This window comes from Pagrus pagrus (assembly GCF_965226575.1).
Source record: "Pagrus pagrus genome assembly, chromosome: 9".
In the NCBI taxonomy this organism is placed as follows: domain Eukaryota; kingdom Metazoa; phylum Chordata; class Actinopteri; order Spariformes; family Sparidae; genus Pagrus; species Pagrus pagrus.
In genome coordinates, this window is record NC_140193.1 from 29,526,872 (window position 1) to 29,547,695 (window position 20,824).

A 20,824-nucleotide genomic window follows, 5' to 3' on the forward strand; every position below is an offset into this window, starting at 1 on the left:
AGCCCCCAGGAAGAGCACCAGGCCTTGAAGGCAGTTTTGTTCGTGGCCAAATCGTGTAATTACATTGTCATGTGATTCACTGCAGCCCAAAAAGACTTTTTCCCATAAGCTAACATTGTGAATGAAGCGTCTGTAAAACGGTAGATACATTTTTTTGAGCGTCACAACCACTGCAAAATTACCTGTTTCACTGTCATAGTTCATGCCATTCAGTCCAATAAAATTTGTAAAGTCTAGTCTCTTTTATCCCCATTCAAGGAAGTTGGGCGCTAAACAGGAAGTAAGTTGTCCTGGTCAGCAGAAGTTTCTAGTGTGCACGCACTATGGGCCGCACAACATGGCAGATCCAGGTATTTTCATACCCGGGAAGTCGAGCTTTTTGGCCTTCAAAACGCCACTGAGCAGCCTTCATAGGAATGAACATTGTGTCCAAATTTAATGTAACGTCCTCGCTCGCAACCCTGCATGACTGATGTCATATGCAGAAACACATCCCTGTGCCGGGTTTTAAAAAGGGTCTTCGTCTCCGCACATGTTCGTAACTTAGCAGGCTGACTTTGTCTCATGCTCAGAAGAAACTCAAATAACATGGGCACGATTGAGAGAAACACACTAACAGCCACTCGCAGAAAAGAAATACAGCTGCTAACAATGTAAGTAACAATGTAGTTGTGTCTTGGGTTCACCTCAGCTGGTTTAATAAGAAAATAATAAATGGAGTCTTTAATTTAGTGCATTAAGCAGCAGCAAGCTTCTTTTCCTTTTTTCTTCTTGTTTGTGCTCTCCCCTTTTTCATCACAATGTTATGATGGAACAGGACTTGGTAGTTGATGAATGTCAGACAATCAACGATGGCATCATCCATCGGCCCAACCAACTGATGCTGCGGGTGTGTAGGAGGCATATGAGGCTGAGGTTAGTGGGTTTGGGTACTTTAATTCTTTATGACAGGTAGGTGAAGCCAGCCTGGGACACATCTAAGCTGAGGACTTGTTAGAACTGGAGTTGGTCTGATGGTTTTTTGCTGAGTCAGGCTCAGTTGCTCATTCTCTGCACTGTCATTATACGATTAGCTCCATAACTCTGTACAAGTGTGTGTCATTTCTGTGAATGGGTTTATGTGTCTGAGCAGGTTTTTAGACTTATTACTCATCTATTTCTCCCTTTCCTGCTGTACAAGCAGTGCTCAGAGATCACAAACTCAACATTGCAGTGAATGTGTGTGTGTCCTTCTAAAAGACGAAACATATGAACATTAATACACAAATTCCAAATTTGTTAAAAAAATATAGAAATTCCGTCACAGAGCACTTTCTGTCATTATTCGTTCACTCTGTTCTGTTTCTCTCTTGTGCTGAAAAGATTGTCGTTGGTTCCTACTGCAGATGTTGTTTCTGGCAATAAATGTTTCAAGTGAGGACAGACAGAAGTGGAAAGTTTTACATTTTCATAGTTTGGGTGTCACTGTGTGTGTGTGTGTTGAAGGAAAATTCTACTCTTCAACCAACGTCATGTAATGGGAGCTAAAATTGGTCTGTTATTGGAGGTTTTTTGGTGGGGTTGTTTAATGTCGGCAGTGTAGTGGGTGTTTGAAACAAACTGTTGATACTTGGGCTCAATCCCATTTCCAGTTTTTACCCTTAACCCTAATTTCTCAAGTGCCCCTCAGAGCAGAGTTACAAAGGGTAGTGGTTGAAATCTGCCCCTATAAAATGGAACAGTGCTTCAAGAACTCAATACGTAATCAGAATTTTTTGATGGCATTTAGAAGTTACATTTTCAATGTGCTTTCTTCAGCTGTGGTGATTTCTCTTCTGTGTTATTGTCCTGGTGTTATCACAATGCCATTTGCCATTTATGTGATGGAGATAGAAAAGCATGGACATTGCTTCATTACCTCACCATTAGTCAAGCTAACATTAGCTGCCATTAGCAGTCTGTACTGCACCAACTCCAGCAACTTTGCCTTTGAACTTAGGTTCAATTTCAGGTATCATATGCCACAAAAAGGGGCAATGCAAAATTAAAATACGTCAAAATGCAGGACTCGTCATGAACAAATCGGCAATAACAATGTAACAATAGCTAGCTAGGTAGTTAACTACCAAGACATCAGCAAGCTTGTAGTGATTGTTTTATGCTCATTTTAAAGGAGCGTAATACAGTAAAACAGTTCTCATAACCCTGGTGTGAAGTGTGTCTCTGACAGACCTCTAGTTGGAGGTCCATGTAGCCCTAACACTTCACCCAACCCCACTATCCCAACAGGAATTGGGACACCCTAACCCATTTGGTATCATCTGGTATGTGACCAGAAGGCAGACACGAGAGCATCAATTTTCTAACTCTCGGCAAGAAATGTGAATAAGCCCAAAATGTCGAACTACCACCAAGATATGGTACATATTAAAATAAATAAGGACTAATTGCATACATTTGGTTTGAAAATATTTAGTTCTGAGAAAAGCAGGTGTTTTTCCAGTAAATTTCAATAGTCAGAATTTCTTGCAACCAGCGCATAGACGCCTTTGAAACTTGTGTCATCAGTCAACTTTGGTGTTAGCTTCAGTCAAGTCAGTTCACAATTTTAGCTAATTATCTAATCCAGCCTTTTCCTACACCCCATGGGAATTGTGGTCGCGACTCCCGGTGTGTCCTATAACTTAACAGGAACCAACGTTTTTCCATGGTATCAGGAGGCTAATTGTTCTTAGAGCGATTGGTATGGCATATCATTCATTCAAGATCTGGGTTAGCAACTTTACCATGTGAATACTCCCAACACTATTGTCATTTCTTAGTCCAATTAGCTAATGTGTTGTACCGTAAGCCTTGACTGTGTTACATCAGTTATTATGATACTTTGTTACTTACGACAGTATCACCCATGATCGTTTCCCTAGTGACCTCCCTAGGAAACTCATAGATGGGGTCAGTCAGCCAGTGCATCCTGGTTCAAGTCAGGAGTAGAGCTTTATATTGTTTCCTGATGTCTTTATCATTTGTCTTCTATGCCTATTAATTTGGCTCCTCCTATGTTTTTAATGTTGATTTTGAGTGTATAGTCCATGTTGTCATTGAACAGACTGCCATAACAGCAAACAGCGATATGTTCTTCTGTACATCAGGAAAAGATCAGATTGGATTCTTCACAATAAAAGCTCAATCAAACAGCGACTTTGAGTATTTCTGAATCTAATCAAATAATCATGTGGAATAGGGCTTGCTGTGTTTGATTGGTTCAGACAACGCAGGGTCCATCTTTACATTTTGCCATCATGTGTGCTGTGTGTCCTGGATACGGTCACAGATGCAGTGAACCTTGTCAGTCTTACTATCTTTCTCTGTCTTGCTCTCCTTCCCCTTCCTCCTCTTCACCGCAGTTTAACCCAGTAGCTCATTGACCTTGTATAGAATGTATGAGGCCATGTTCACTCTGTGTGTGCGTGTGTGTGTGTGTGAGTGTGTGTCAAGGCAGCAAAGTAGAGGGCTGCGATTGTTCCTGACAGTTCTGCAGTGCGACCGACTACTGCAGCAGCAGTAAACGTGTGTGTGTGTGTGTGTGTGTGTGTGTGTGTGTGTGTGTGTGTGTGTGTATGTGTGTGTGTGTGTGTGTGTGTGTGTGTGTGTGTGTGTTTGTGTGTGTGTGTGTGCACCTTCCATTCATTCTGCAGTTGTCGTAATAGTGATTAAAAGGGAAACCTTTTAACAACAGCCTTGGTTTTGAAGGATTTGGTAATGCAAAGTAATGCAGGCCATTCTGAAACCAGGTAGTTTTGCTGTGTCCGCACTGCAGGACTCCTAAATCCTTTCACAATCAGCAGCCACCCATCGGATTTCAGTGTCTCACCGTCATCACAGCAGGGGGTAGCTATGCTAATCCTTGATATTGTGGCGTTGCCAGGGACAATGGTTTAAGTTCCTTGCCCTTACTCAGGCTGTGCTGATATGAGGACTACAATTATTATCGATTCAGCTGCCAATTCACACAGGGTTGCACTATGTTCTCAATTATTGTTTTGTCTATAAAATGTCATAAAAAAGTGAACGATGGTGATCATACTGTCGAATTCAACTAATTAAATATACCAATTGCTTGTTTTGTCTGATCAGCAGTACAGCACACAAAGATATGTCATTTGCCACCATAGAAGACAAGGAAAAGCAGCAAATTTGAACTTTTTGCAGTTTCCCTAGAACTTTGATTAATTCAATTAATTGAATTGTTTTCAATCAATCATCTGTAATCAAACTAATATTTTAAAGGAGCGATTTGTAATATGGCCAGCATTTTAGTATTAAACATTCAAAAAATGGCCTAACATTATCAACAGAGTGTGAAGAAACAACAGTGTCGACACTATGTCAAAGACGTCTATGTACTGTGCTGCAGAGATGTCTACTGAAGTTAGCATGCTAACCAGCTAGCCCCAGTCCATCCTGTCTCTTAGTACCACGTTGTACCTCAAGAGGCAAAGAGGCAGAGAGCCCCTGAGATTCAGAGGGGAGATGTTAAAGTGGCAGGTTTGCTGTTTGGTCAAATAAGTAAACAAAATTAGCTCACAAAAAGTGAAGAAGGGAAATGTTTTTCCATCTATTTCCTGACCAAACAGAAAAATACAACCATACGCCTTCTGAATTCAAGTTTCTCTCTTTCACCGAAAAAAATTTTGCTTAATTGTCTCATTAAGTCAAAACACTTAAAATTCAACATAAAAGAGTCGACAATAGGAGCTTTCACAAACTATTATTATCAGCTGAACTTGGCTCTGATAGTTGCCGATGGCTTCGAAGCCTCCGACGACCGCAAGTATATATATATATTTAATATCGTCCGATTAATCGGCTATCTGCCTTTTCCTTCTCCTTACTATCGTTATTATATCGGCCTTTAAAAATCCACTATCGGTCGACCTCTAGTGAGAAGTGAAAATCTTTAAGTTCTACATGCTATTGTTGCCCTCTACCACTTCCTGTCCCTTTCTGCCATATCTTCTCATCCCAAAGTCATATTCCTGGTCAGCGCCGCTGTAAATCCTATCCGTACTGTATCTTCAAACTGACCTCTGTCAGTCTTAGAGGCTGTGTTCAGTCCCAGTCTGGTGTCCAGCCGTGTTGAGCCTGGTTGCACTAATGTGAATCAGAATTTATTTTCTGCTTTCTTGTCAGTCTATAGTAGAGCTTTGATCGGGCCCAAAAAATCAGGCCCGACCCTACCCGAACCCGTGCACGTTGTGTCCGAGCCCGGCCCGGCCTGACACATTAACTGTAATTATGAGTCCGATTTGAACCCGACAATTTTTTAATACGTGGTGTAACAGTCAGAGTTATTCAATGCCTCCTTTTGTTTAGTGGGTAATGTAACCTGTACGATGAAGAAGAGCAGGTGTACTTCCGCTCCCCGGAGACACCCGCACTAAAGTGGACCATCGCCTTCCCCTTCACCAGCCCACGTTACAGTGGGCTGTTATAACTGACGCTCTCAACTACAACTCCGAGTTGTTTGAACTACAGAAATCTGTTTAGAATTATCTTAATGAATAATGCAGCAAGGACGAAGCATGTACACTGCGTTGTTTGTTTATTCAGAATGGAATGGATCGCAAATGAATAAAGTAATGATTTAAAAAAACAAAAAACACAAATGCTTGATCAAGGGCCCAGCCCAGCCCGGCCCGAGGATAGTGGCGGGAAATATCGACCCGACCAGGCCCGTGGGCCGGTTCGGGTCAAGTTCGGGCTCAGGCTCGGGCTCGGGCAGAGAATCTGAACTCTAGTCTATAGAGAGATGCATATAGACTGTGACCTTAGATGAAGAAATATTGTGAACAAATTTGGTGTGTCAGCAAAAGTTTCCAGAACCTGCTATGCCTGTTTGGACACGGAGGAAATGCCATAGCACATTAACTGATGACTTTCAGCGTGAACTCCTACTCACTTCCTGAAAAGTTTATGTTTTGGAGATGTTTTGCACCCAACAGTTACAAAATCGATATTGTGAAACTGTGGTGTCATTTAAATTTTGCTCACTTAGCACAAGGTCTCACTTTACATTAATTGCATAGTTAAGTTCCACTTTTTGATTTACAGCATTGCCACTGAACTCCACACTGCACTGCCAACAGAGCAGGACCACTTCTATTCTCTTCTATTTGTCTGCCCTCCAGTGCTGGCAGCTTGTGCACCATTTGAATAAAACAAATCAGGCTGCAGATTTAACCCAAGGGTGTGTGTGTGTGTGTGTGTGTGTGTGTGTGTGTGTGTGTGTGTGTGTGTGTCAGTAGACCGTGCTGCATTAGATGGGATGTGAGTATGTGTGTTAGCTGGTTACCAGGCAGACCAGTAATAACTTCTTGCAGCACAGCAGCATGGCATTGACTCTGGCAGGGTCAAAGGTTTGATTCCCACCTGACCCGTTATGTACTTGCAGCAAAGAGTTCAGTTTTCAAAGCTTGCTTCAGTAACGACAGCTCATGATTTCAACACTATTAACTGTGATTTACAGCATCGGAGACTTACTGTGGAGTAAGTGGCACCAGATTTAAAATGTCAGACTAAACAGCCTGACATGGTGGATGGTCTAAAAAGGTGTGTTGTGTTGGGGGTTATCTACTCTCCCTCTCTCTCTCTCTCTCTCTCCCTCTCTCTCTCTCTCTCTCTCTCTCTCTCGCTCTCTCTCTCTCTCTGCATCATGGTGTGGGCTGCAACACAATGAAGAGATTTGGAGTCACAATGAGCATACTGGAATTCACTTTCGGTAACCCCCAAACCTCCCTGCACATGGGCTACGTGGATACAGCCCAAAATATTTTCACAGTAAGTTTCAAACTTAGTCACCTTCTTACTGGCACACTGTTCTGACTGTTTTTCTTGATGGTTTGAAAAATCTAAATGCTGAAGCAATGCGGGCAACAATGTCTTTATTGTTTCAATTGAAAGTTTCCCAGTTGGCCAATTATTCTGACAATTAATTGTCAAACATTATTCACAATATTAAGTGTACAGCCCTCTTAAATCAGGGTTCCAAGTCTCATTATGGGTGAAACACTGGAGAGGTAGAGCTGTTGTTTTCAGTCCGAGATTTTAAAGCCTCTGTATTGGCTGGCCATGTTGTTTCATAATACCCTTTAATGCGGCCTGTTGGGCAACAGAGGAGTCATAAATCTGCTGGGAAGGAGAAGCAAAGCTTCAGCATCACAAAGCCTCAGCAAACATATTACAAACATATTATTCACAAGGAGGAGATTACCTCAAAATTGAAATATGAATATATGTACCATGAGAGGTTAGCTAGCTCAGAAGTAAAGAGAGTAGAGCTGCAACAATAAGTTGCTTAGTTGCTTATTGGTAATAAAAGAATGAGCAACAGTTTCACTGCAGTTGTTGCATCATTTATAGATAAAAATGCCAAATGTTCTCTGGCTCCACCTTCTTCAATGTGAGGATTTTCTATTTGTCTATGTTTTATGATTGCAAAGGAAAATGTGGTTGGCATTTTTCACTCTTTTGTGACATTTAGACCAAACGATGGATTGATTAAACTTTAATAGAATACTTGGCAGATTAATGAACAGTGACATCAATAGTTAGTCACAGGCCTAAAAAAGGGTTTGATCATTTACAATCCAAGTTTGGCAAGTTTATAAAAACTCAAAACTCAACCCAAGTTATCAAATTCTGAAAGAACAGATGAACAGTAATATTTTCCAGGAGCTCCATCTTAAAATGGCAGAGTTTGGTTACTTATGTGAGATTGCCACTAGACAAATTGAACTTCCATACAAGCTATTGACTGCACCAACAATGCTTAGGTTTCTTAAAGCTCCCAATCCACTGTCTATTTGACCTTTTTGAGGTTCATTAAATACATGTAAATGTTCTATCAGTTGATCCCAGACCTGTCTATTGAGAATTTTGCAACTGTAGTTATTTGCCTTGTTCCACAGAAAATCAAGTGATGCTGCAGTATAGACCAAAAAATAAATTTTGAAAAATCTATTGCTTGGTACACCACAAAGCAGAACTACAAGACAATATCACGTTAGTACAAACACTATATCTATCCTTGCTAAGTTAAGACAGCAGATTAAGTTCAATTTTGAACTTGATCCCAGTTCAATTTTGAACTTAATCTGTCGGTGAAGATTTCAAACTAAGGTAAACTGGAGTACCTAGCACTGCTTTCAATGTTACCTGGTAAAAAGTGAAATAAAGTGAATTGTGAGCCATTTCTCAGCTGATATTATATTTTAAAACAAGAGTTGGATAATAATTACAGTTTGTGGAAATTAGTGAAATGTATTGCTTTATAAAACCAGAAAAATGCTGCAGTGACAATATGTTTGTGGCAGGGAAGTTGTGCCCAGTTTTGAAGAGGACAAGGTCAACCCAAAATGGGGTCTTGGGTTGCCAATTGTTCCTATTCTTTAAATGAAAACCAGTGAACTTTTAGAGTTAGTACAACCCAACAGAGTGGTACAATTATCTAGCTGTTAACTTTAAATCCTGGATGACAAATTCAATAAACAAGCCTAAACTAACAAACCACAAAATAAATATTTGCAGGAAAGATGATTCACAAAGTTACTGGGGAAACCCTGAGTCATTGATATTCATTCGGAGGGACCAACCACAGAAGAATATTTATAGAACTAAGAGATTGTGATTAACCCACAATCAAAGACATTAAGCCCACCAATCCCCTCAGAGTTATTTACAGAGGGCAGATGGTCAACCACGAGCTGTTTGGAAACACTGCTATTGGCTAATTCTTCCTAATACTTTTCTGTGAAGTAATCGGTTGCAACACAGCGGGTTGAGGAACTACTTTAAATATTTTTTTAATTCCTGGAATGAGAAGGAAATGTGGAGTTGAACCACATGAGTCCAACTGAACTTCACCACATCAAGAAAGGACACATGAAGTACAACAGATCATGGAGAGTGCAAATTGTTCTGGCACAGTCAGTTGCCTCTATTTAAATATTCTGTTGCTATAGCAACCCCCAATGACACAGGTCCCGTATAACTACAATGGACCTATAAAACAAAGAAGGAGCACTACATTATCATTCCAACATATTTGGTGCCAGATTCTGATGGCAGTTCTATTGAGAGAGATACACGGAGGAGCAGACTGAAACCAACATATCTATGTCGTGTGTTCTTCATGAAGAAATGCCTCTACAGAATGAAAGAACATACTTCAAAGAATTGGCTCATGACTTTTTTTTTTTCCTAATGGGAGTATTTGTTTATTTTCTGTAGGTCTCCAAAAAGTATCCAAACATGATTATAGGCATACTTTACAGGGCTGATTGCAAATGAAAACTCTCACCATGGTAAAAAAAGAAAGTTGTAAGTAAAGTAATTCCTTCTCTCTTCCTTTTATTTTGATCCAAGGCTGCTCCACGATGATTGACAGAGCTACAGTAATAACTACTACTGATAAAATACTAATAATAACTGATGTAATGGGGATAGCACATATTCAAATGAAACATTCACAAAGCTCCTTTGATTACCAATTGTGTTATAAACTAGTCTTTAGCTGTTAAACAAACACTATTAACAAGTTAAACTGAAGCTCCAGGCCATAAATCTAACAGTTCCTTCAAAAACACATGAAACGTCAGCTAAATGACAGCACACCAAAATACCATCACCCAGACTGATAACATGTCGAACTGAGAAGCCAGAGGTTAATTAGTGGTCTGCCCATTCACCTCTATGGTAACTGTGTGGGGGCAAACACGTCTGGTACCAGTGATGTAATCACCCTTCCTTCTTTTATGGAGGAAGCCCCGCCCCTTCCGTTTCCCTCCCTCTGAGCGGTTTAACAAAAAAATTAGATGATATTTTACTTAATAAATGAGAAACTGACTTTCTTGACTCGGAAATAAGGTCCCATGAGGTCTACGGGAAGGGGCCTGACTTTGGCACTGTAGATCAAATCAAATTTATTTATATAGCCCAAAATCACAATCAAATTGCCTCAGTGGGCTTTACAATCCGTACAGCGAATGACATCCTCTGTCCTTAGACCTTCGATTCGAGTGAGGAAAAACTTGCCATGTTGAAAAAAAACCTTTTAACAGGGAAAAAAGATGGAAGAAACCTCAGGAAGAGCCACAGAGGAGGATCCCTCTCCCAGGACAGACATGCAGTAGATGTCGCATCCAGTTTTCTTGTTACTTTGCTTTTTCTTACTCTTATTTTCGTTTTATTCAACACTGTTTTCACCACTGCTTCGAGGGAAACCTTGAATGGCCAACCCATCTTCAAACTTCAGTGGAACTGTGTTTGGCTTGCATAGCTGTGCACTTAGAGGTATTATGAGCAGAAGAGCCATTGTTTGTATCCATGTCTGATCTTTTTATTACTTAGTAAAGCCCTTCAGGCTTAACAGTGGACACTTTTGTTATGTAATAGTTTCTGGTCGAACAATGAAGGTCTATGGCACAAGGCCAAAAGCTACATCAAGCCTTTTTATAAGATGTGTTGACAATAGCAAATAGTTAAATAATGCCAGCATTGAATGTTGCAGTCAGCTGTCTGGGTTTGGGATGTTGCTCGTCGCTGGACAGGTACTGGTTTACATGGTCTGTGATGGGAAGGTCAATGAGTAACACTGATGTACTGATGTACCCATGAGCAGTACACTGTGTGTTTGTCCCAACAACACTGTTCTTGTTGTTTCAGCCATCAGCTACTGATCATATGAGAGCTGCTAATGATCTTATGCAAGCAAGGATTGGAGTGTGTGTGTTCTGACCACAGTCATTTTCTTCTGTGCATGTGATGTATTGACATTTCAGTGGTTTTGTACACTGTTTATTAATATACTCACAAACACATCCATGTGATGGATGAGATCATTTACACAAAAATTCTAAGAATTCTCAGACACACGCATATTAGTCATTTACATCTGCATGTTCTTCACTCGTGTGTATACATTCCCAAGAAAGGTCAGGTGGGATTTCAGCATGATTGAATCTGACTGGATGAAGTTATGATAATAACTGCGTTGATTTGGTGAAATGTCACCAATTTCAGCCGAATCAGCAAATCCAGACCGAGAGAGACTCACTGAAGGAGAGTAAGCGAAGAAAATAAAAATGGAGCATTAGGGCGCAGAGTAACTGTGAAGGAGAGCAATGGGTCGAGAGAGGCTGAGACATATTGGGAAAGAGAGAGAGAGACTTCAGCAGTGTATTTAAATGTTGTTGCCTGTCAGTTATTTTTAGGTCACACACATCCAGCCTGCTCAGCATGATAGAAACGCACACAAACACTAGTGCCACCTGCTGACTGTACATTTGGTGTGTAGACAGCTGCTAGGTGTGTGTGTGTGTGTGTGTGTGTGTGTGTGTGTGTGTGTGTGTGTGTGTTTGGAGTTGTTGGAAGTTGCACCTTTTAACTTTTGATGGAGCTAGGCTAACAGTTTCCCCCTTCCTCCAGCCTTTGTGCTAAGCTAAGCTAAGCTAGGCAATAGACAGATCTCAGTACTGGAGCCACAAAGATTTTCTTATATGCTCGCCTCGACTCTGAGTGAAACACCAAACATGCATTTCTTTAAAAACTATGGCTACTTTTAATCCCCAATATTTCGGTATCAATCTGACTAAAGCCAATAGTTTGAGGCCCAGTGTGGTTTTCATGCATTGCTGTCGACAGGAAGGAAGAGTGTTTATGCTTCTATGTCCGTCCAAAGGAAATCTGATCATGTATAATGAAACAGTTTCTCTGTGTGTCTCTGCAGGGTGATCAAATTCATCCACTGTGTGCTGTGCTGTGCTGGAACTGGACTGAGCAGTGTTAGCAGACCAAAGGTAAACAGCCTTATCATTTCATATCTCACTGTCACGTGGAAAGTTCGCTCTGTGTTTATGTGTGCTGGTCTGTGCGTGATTCTTTGATAGTATTCACTTTACAGACTCGTGTAGACGTGTGCTCTGTACATGTCCTAACCACTTCTCTCTTTCACTATCTGCCCATAAAGTTTGTGGATATTTCCACTATTTTTCGTCTGCGGCTTTCTAGGTTGGTTTGGGTTGAGCTTCTCAGTTCCAACAAGAGAAATCTTCAAGTTCCCATGAAGTCAAAATCAATGTCTAAGTCTTGTTATCACGTATGTGTTGCTCTGTATCTCACCTACACACAATATCAGGCAAAAAAGTCCTCCCTGAAAAACAGAGAGAATAACAAGCTAATCCTAACTCACATCCTGCACTATTTTCCTGTGTTTCTGGGAGCCAGGCCTCTCGGATTACATATAAAAACAAATTAAGAACTTTATTCACTAATTTGGGTGAAATCGGATCTTATTTTTATGGAGAAAGTATTTTCTGATGTTCTCCAGCCGCTCTGCCTCGGGTAAGGATAGATAGTTTTACTTGTTATGCTTGTGCTAAATGAACTGATTTGTACTGCCAACCAGTTAGGGTACCAAGGCGATTTATGGAGGTTTCCGATGGACTTTTCCCATTATTTTTGTTGCTAAAGTGATCGCTAACTGCGACAAAGCACTTTAGAAGTGGCCCTAACCCTAACCCTATCCCTAACCTGGGGTGCCAAATACCAAACCATCCATAAGACCCTGTTAACTGCCTGTTTAGCGTGGAGGAACTCCACTGCCCTGCGCCGAGCCCTGACATTGACCCAGTCCAACAAATTTGAGATGAACTGGAATGCTGACTAAATCCAGGCTTCATCGCCTAACGTCAGTGAGTGACCTTGCCAATGTCCTGGTGGCTGAATGTGAGCATATCCCTGCAGCCAGCTTCCAATATATTGTGGAAAGCCTGAAGCCATTGAAGGCTCTTATAGCAGAAGATTAATGTCCACATTTTGGAAATGAGATATTTAACAATAATGTCAAGTATGGATATAATGTCTTGGCTGTGATATTATTTAAACTGGCCTTTGGTGTCTGGAAAGGTTTTTGCTGACATCTGGTTCAGACACACTGTGTAATTTATGTTATTATCCCACCTGGTTTGTAGTTGAGGCAAACCCAAAGTACAGCATACGATATATTCCTATTAACGTCCTGAATGTCACCCCTTCTGTTTCAGTTCGTAAATATCAAACCAGTTGTACAACAACAATCAGGCCAGCACTCAACTGATGGTTAGAAAGCTATGTAGAGGTTTCCAAAATAAACGCTCTTCTAGTGAATTTGACTATGAATCATTCCAGCCTCTTGTGGGCTCCTGTAGTCTTTATGCTTATGTTTCATCCCTACTGAGCTCTGTTGAAAACCCAGTGTCTCTGTGGTTAGAGGCTCCAACATTCATCCACAGCCAACTCTTGAATGCCAGAATTATAAATCTGTGGTCGGTGCAAACTAATTCCTGGATACATAAGACAGAAGTCATGTCATTTTAAGTAACAGCCTACAGGGTTCTGGTATAAATAGTGGAAAGTCACATGATACCCTTTGTGTGTTGGAATTTGAGTTTGTCTTGTCCTGAGACCGATAACAGCTCACTGCTAACATTAGATATGCTTGTCAGTTAGAGGCAATACATATTTAGCCTGTATTGATTTTGTTTGGTTTGAAGAAACAGGTTTAAAACAAAAATATTTACCTGTAACTTTACAAAAAAAAAAAAAAAAAGGCATCAAGAAAACATAAAAGGACACAGAATTTAGTAACACAGGGGAACAATCTGTGTGTCAGTCTCAGTTGTACTGAGGTCTTTGTGCCCTGAAGCCACGACTCCACCACCTGGTGACTGCTTACATCTGGTCGCTCTCATCTCTGACAGCAGCTTGGTGAAATGATGTGAAATGTCTGTAACACCAAGCTCATGTACTTTGACCCCAAACTGTACTCAGCTGAAGTACTTCAGTACTTTTATTCAGTGTAAACTTGTTCTCTTGTCACATGAACTGTCACACTGTTTAACACTTCATGTCAAGGATTTTGCACACCAGTCCGTTTTTTCGTATGCCATTTTTTCAAATCTGTCATGCGACAAAAAACGTTTCACACAGAAGCCCTGCACGCTGAGTCCCCCACTGGTGCATTGGTTATTCTATTTGTTGTGAAAATTCAGAATACGAAACATGAAGAGTCGTCAAGCAGTAAAGATGATATTGTGGTCCTCACTTCCTGAGAAAAGAAAAGACAATCGTCTACTAGATCCATCTGATCCTGTAAACAAGACATGAGCAAGGAGAGTTTCACCTGCTGATGAAGGAGCTGCGAAATGATCCTGATCACTTCCAGGTGCATATCATGATGTCAGTGGTCCGATTTGATACCCTGCGAGCCATACTGGAACCACACGTTGACAGACGCGTCAGTGTATAAACATGATTGACACAACATGAGGTCGTATTTATTTTTAAACGTGCAGCAAACGTGAGTTTTACGTTTGTCTCGAGCCCTGCGGTATGCTATGGCGTTTTAGCGACACACAGGGAAAGAGTCTTTTGCCTTCATATAATTGGCTCTTCTGATCAGTCTCAGAGACCACCGATCAAACTACTTAGAACAAATACTGGCACGTAACAATTGGTGGCTGGTGAAGCACCCTTAAACAATGCCCCTGAAACAGTCGCATGGACCAAAGTTTTTTTTCTCAGTCAGATAGGAATAATTTAAAATGAATGTAATGGTGACAGAGATAGACCTGCTGCTTTGAATTAATGTAAAGCATTCATGTGGATTTCTATGCAGCCTGTTTCCTTCAACACAACCTGCACTAAAGCTGTCAGGGTGAGTCCAGGATCAGACCTCTTTGTACAACTGCAAATTGATAAATGGATTATTAAAATTACCCATAAAACAAAGCAGCCGCTTAGTTTAAACAGAGAGGAGCCAAACAAAGTCTCATTGTACCGGGTTATTATCACAATAAAGATGAGTCTGAGTTATACACTACAGGAGATAGCCCCACACGTAACATATAATTACATACATACATTTACCCTGACATGTTGGCTGGTCCCTTCTAGGAGTTTGGTAGGAGGCTGCTGCTCTGCAGGTGCACTGAACTCGAGTGTAACTGGGCAGAGGCTGTGAATTATATATTTCTTATCTTTGTAAATAAGGTTTATAGAAGAAAACATCAGTAATAATACTAAGTGTGTATACAGTACTGTATGGAAAGTCTACTGTGTGTTCAGAGAATAGGGATAACAAAAGGTACTGTGTAGGAGCCCAAAGTGAATTCAATTTAAAATCAAATTAAAATACAGCAGTCGAGTGTTATTCTGCCCAAAGGGACAACTCAGAGTGGACTTGGGAAATTCTGATTCTGTTACTGCCCTACCACATGCATCCTAACATGAATAATTAAACATAAGGCAAAGAGCTTTCTCACTACTACTTCCAAGATTATGAATGAACTTTTACGCCACCCAAAAATCTACTGATGTTTTGGTTTAAAGGTGGTTTTGCAACATTTAGTTGGGAATGTTGTTTTTTTCTGTGGAGATCAGTCTGTTCAGAAAAGTGTGTGTGTTGGTGTGTGAGTGTGTGTGTGTGGGTGTGGGATGCTGCCCTGTTATCATTCAGTTTTGAAGTGTGTTTAGCTGCTCGCACACAGCTGCAGATACTTGACCGCGTGTGCTGTACTGATGATCATATCAAAGTGGTGCGTGTATACATATAAATATACACACTATATATACACACAGTGTGTGGTTGTGGGCATTTGTGAAGGAGTGGCTGGTGTTTCTACGTATATTATAAGGAGCTGTATGGGTTTGGCAACATATAGGAAGGTAAAAATATATCGAGTAATGTCCAACCATGGTATAACTGTCTGAGTGAAGCTGAGGATATTAGCAGCAGCACACGTACATGTTTTTTAAGAATGATAACCATTGCAGGACTTTTAGCCTTGCTATAGTAACACAGGCGCTCCATTGTTGGCAGCGTCAGTCCAGCATGAAATATTTCAACAACTTCTTGGGTGGATTGCCATGAAATTTGGTACAGCCATCGTCCCCAGGGTTAAGGATAGCCTAGTATTTTCTGTAATGCTGACATAATGTCACAGTTATAATGAAACTGCTTCTTAGAGGAGGGGTCCGATTGTACTTAGGTCCTTCTTTTACCGTTCCACCAGAACATGGCACAGCAGAATTCATCCACACTTTCTTCCAAAGTAGGCAGTGTTCGAAACTTGGTGATGATGATGTTAGTGGTTGGAGCTAGTTGGTGATACTGTAACTGGCAAGCTGAACACTTACATGAACTTGCTAGCAACTATCAGTTAGCAAGCTCATTAGCTCAGTTGCTAATTGGACAATAAGTTTACAATCATATACAATCGATTCCTGTATCACAGCTGACAACCTATTCTTCTTTTGTGTCAAGCAGTTTATATTCTGACAGATGGTGGATGGTAACATACAGCTCAAAAGCTACAATAGCTTTCTCCATTTTGGACCTCACAGGTCAGCACAGTCAAGAAGACAGTTTGGCATTTGTCAATGGTGAGGCCGATTAACTTCAGTCCTGAGAGAGAATCCACTGATCAAGGCCCCAAACATTTATTGCTTACCATATAATGATCCCTTTTCATTCTCCAGTGAGCTTCATCCATCCTCAGACAGCTCTTACGTCTCTGTCTCCAGTGGTGGTACTGTAAGGATCTCAGAATAGCAGAGTTGTGCCTCCACTTTCCATCTAATATATGTGGGGCAGCTCGTAAAGTTCTGCCACACATGTAGTGTCAACTTCCAGCCTGCGTGTGTATGAGGGAAATGTTTCAGGCAACAGGAGCAAGTTGGCAGCAAGGGTGACTCTCCCACATCACATCCAACTTTAATACACCCATGGTAAATCCATTCAGCTACAGCAGAATCAACTTCCTGCTGCCTCTTGTTTGTTTCTTTTGAAGCAAAAATAGAACTCATTTGTTCTGTCTCTAAATGTGGAACACACCACTGTGTGTGTGTGTGTGTGTGTGTGTGTGTGTGTGTGTGTGTGTGTGTGTGTGTATCATGTTACACAGCAGCAGCTGAGTACCCCTGGGATCTGCTGGGTCCAATGGGATACACACACGCAATAGGGCGTTATTTAGGCCAACTCACATGCATGCATGTACACATACATGTGTGTGTATCTTTTTTCTCATAAAAGTGCTCGTGCCTGAGCATGTGTATGTGCTTGAGACCCACACAGTGCCAAGACATTGAGAAGTGCACAATAAAATGAAAAAGAGGAACAAACTTCATATAATGTAGCCCAAAGTAATAACATGTAGAACATTATAAGTAGCTGGTAATAACTTACTTTGATGCCATGTCCTCGTGCCCTGTGTGTGTTTGTGTGTCTCTGTTAGTGTGTGACCCTATCACTGTGTCTGTTAATTCAGCAGGTTTAGTTGTACCCGCTGTCAGCTGTGGGAGTAAGAAGACAAAGAAAAACACACTGAGGCAGTGACTCAAAATATACAGCGATGTAGGTCAGCAGCAGGTTACAGTAGTGAAGTATTCAGAGTACAACACAGCACAGTGTAGTCGAGAAGAGTCAAATAAGAGCTGCACGGAGCACACAGTCTGTCTCTGCCTCCCACTCTCTCTCTGTATTAAGCTCCCTTCCTAGTATTGAGAGACAGAGGCAGATGTCGATACGAGGCAGGCAAACAAAAAGGAAATGATGTAATCCCTACTGTTGCTCTCAGGGGAAGTGATATCATTGTAGCTGGATCAGCAGGTGGCTCCACGCTCGTCCTCTCCTTCCTCTGCCTCTCTTCTTCCTGTGTGATACCAGTAAAACGTTTCTGCTCAGTGGTGCCAAATTCACACCTCTCTCATGAATTACCATAAGTGACGAAGTACGAGTGAAAAAATAAAAACATGCTGGTGTTTTTTATTTTCTAATAAATGAAATGAAATGAAATGAAATGAGCTAATTTGCTATAAAAACTGTATACATGACATCAGTGCTGATCATTTCCAAAAGCAGAGGGAACCTTTTGGGGTTTTCAGTGTCACCTCTGTTATATATTTGTTGAATTATGTACTGACATTATGCCAAATGTTCAAACCTAGAGACATCCACAAGTTTACCCACGGTAACTGTGTGTGTCTTCTGGTTGCCTGTCACTATAACTTCCAGGATATAGTCAGTGAAGGACAAAGGAAGTCAGTGAAAGAGACTAAATGTAATGTGAATGAAAGTGTAAAACATTACCTCATCTGTAAACATTAGTGCCTTGGCCATGTCAGAGAGATTTTCATCAGCAATGGTGGTCGTTTTAAGTCTGTTCACCAACATGGAGCGAGTTTGACCATAGGATCATTTGTGTTCACCATATACAGCCAGATTACTTTGCTGTACACTAGCTGTACGCAAGTGAGTAACAGCACGCACCAAGGGTGTGTGTCTGTGTGTTTAAATTCAGGTCAACTCTTACTTACCTTAGGTAGGTAGATAGGTAGTATTTGAGGAGGATAGTAGGACATGTGGTTTTAGAGGCTAATTTTGAGGTAATATTTCAACCAATTCTTAGTACAGTTTGATGAAATCAGTACTTTAAAAAGCAACAAACATCAATAAAAATGACAAAACTGCTATCATACACTGTAAGTAAATAATTATAGAAGAATATTGCAACTGCTATATTGTGTATATTTATAATCAGCTTTTGGAAGGTATAATATTCATATAAGGTCAAAGGTAATCATATCAGAATGTATGTCACCAAAAACAAAAGACACTGTAAATTTTAATTTTTATTTATTTATTTATTTTTGGCATTAATATTTCTATGAAAGTTAGTCACCAGTCAATGGGTCAAAGTTACAACCAATCCAAAACAATAACCGTCCCTGAATACAGTGAGCTGTGACATGAGAGAGTTTGTGAGAACTTGTGTTAGTGTTATATTTTGCTAATTGTACTGTATGTGTTTGTTGTTGTGTGTTGGATCAGGCTGATGAGCTCCGGCTCTCTAAATCTGGTCGTGGATCATCCTGAAAGTCCTCTCTGTGTTTACAAGCTCGCTTCTACACATTCAGTGCATGAGCTGACTTCCTGACTATGACATGAGCTGAGCAGAGACTCCTGTAATATGCAGGCCGCCTGTATGAAAGAGAGACCAGGAGGCATCAAACAGTTTCACTGCAGAATCACTGTCTGACTTGGCAGGCCTTCAGGCCTCACACACACGCACACACACACACACACACACACACACACACACAGGCTAGCTCCTGTAATTGATGTCACAGTGTGAATCCCCGGGCTAATTATGTACCCTGGCGAGACACAAGCACACACACACATACACAGGCTCTGTGTGTGGTTTATTTACAGCATCTAGTTGAGCGTGAAAGATGACATTAAAAGTTAAAGTGTCTGAGGAGATAAAATAAAGAATGTTGTAGTAGAACCATTTATCCCTTCTCCTTGGTTTGTTCTCTAATGTCAGATGTGATTTCCGTCATTGTTACACTTTGGTAGAAAAAATAAAACCGTAAAAAAGTATAAAACAAACTCAACTTCTGACTTTGTTAAAGGAGCAAGGAGTAGTTTTGGTGTAGAAATGTTAATCAGAAGAGAACGATCTTCATTGGCTGATTTTTTTTTCCTGCCTAATCAAACTCTCTTTGTTTTCGTGACTGAATAAACTGAATAAACAAACTGACACTAAAGGACAACACAGTTTATACTGTAGAATAATTTTAATATTGAAAATATTAAAATGATTGAGTTTGAATTTCTTCTCCAAATCTACATGGAGCCCCTTTACTAGGGTAGAATGTTTGCGTCTAAAGCCAGTGTTGAGACAAATGAAAGAACTGAGGAAATAAAAGGAAATGTGTCTCTTCATTTTATAAAGTCTGATGAAGCTCTTCAGTGCAGGCCTTCTCAGGTCTCAAGCTTGGTCCTTGAGAGGGTTTCATGGGGTCTCTAGCAAAACGGGGAATCATTTCCATCCATAAATAACACAATGCTATTATTTATGACTAGTTTGGTCACATGCTGAGATACTTTATATAATAAAACAAAGAAAATCTATTTTTTTTTTCAGATGAGGAACAAAATCTGTTCAAATGGTGGTCCATTGTGTAGTTTTCTGCTGATTCGGTGGTACTTGACATAAAGATTTGAGAGCAAGTGTGTGTGTGTGTGTGTGTGTGTGTGTGTGTGTGTGTGTGTGTGTGTGTGTGTGTGTGTGTGTGTGTGTGTGTGTGTGTGTGTGTGTGTGTGTGTGTGTGTGTATTTGGGTTTGTGTGTTTTGGGTGTGAGAGAAACATCTCAACATACTGTCTGGATTCACTCATTACTTCTTTTTTCTCTGGATCTGATTTATAGCTTTGCTCCACAAAAACCCAACAACCAGGCCTAAAAATACCATTCTGTGTGAGAGAGAGAGAGAGAGAGAGAGAGAGAGAGAGAGAGAGAGAGTGTGTGTGTGATGTCCTGATATAGAGCCGTGGGAACGGGCCACATTGAATGCAGTCGAAGGAACTTTAAAGCCTTTTCTGTTGTTGTTTTGTTTTGGCAGAGGACCAGTTGAGGCTCTGTGTTGTGCTGTGGGAAACTGAAAGCTGCAGTGTACAGATGCTGTGTGTTGCTCAAGGGCACTAAAGCAGCAGATGTTGGTGGAGTCAATAGGGAGGAGAAACTGTTTCCAGCAGTATAGTTTCTTGGTTCTTTTAAGTCTCTCCTCTCCTCTCCTCTCCTCTCCTCTCCTCTCCTCTCCTCTCCTCTCCTCTCCTCTCTCCTCTCTCCTCTCCTCTCCTCTCCTCTCCTCTCCTCTCCTCTCCTCTCCTCTCCTCTCTCCTCTCTCCTCTCCTCTCTCCTCTCTCCTCTCTCCTCTCCTCTCCTCTCCTCTCCTCTCCTCTC

General features: G+C 40.9%; 1 protein-coding gene across 3 annotated transcripts in view; it reads left to right on the forward strand.

Annotated features, from left to right (window-relative positions):
* The window catches only part of raph1a (Ras association (RalGDS/AF-6) and pleckstrin homology domains 1a), an 81,986-nt gene that overhangs the window by 12,392 nt on the left and 48,770 nt on the right, over positions 1-20,824 (forward strand). For 2 of the 3 annotated variants that reach the window (XM_084362099.1, XM_084362101.1), the window contains exon 2: positions 11,765-11,834. The gene's annotated coding sequence lies outside the window, so the exon portion shown is untranslated. Of the gene's footprint in view, positions 1-6,751; positions 6,817-11,764; positions 11,835-20,824 lie in introns of those variants that run through there. The other variant, XM_084362100.1, reaches the window with a different exon arrangement.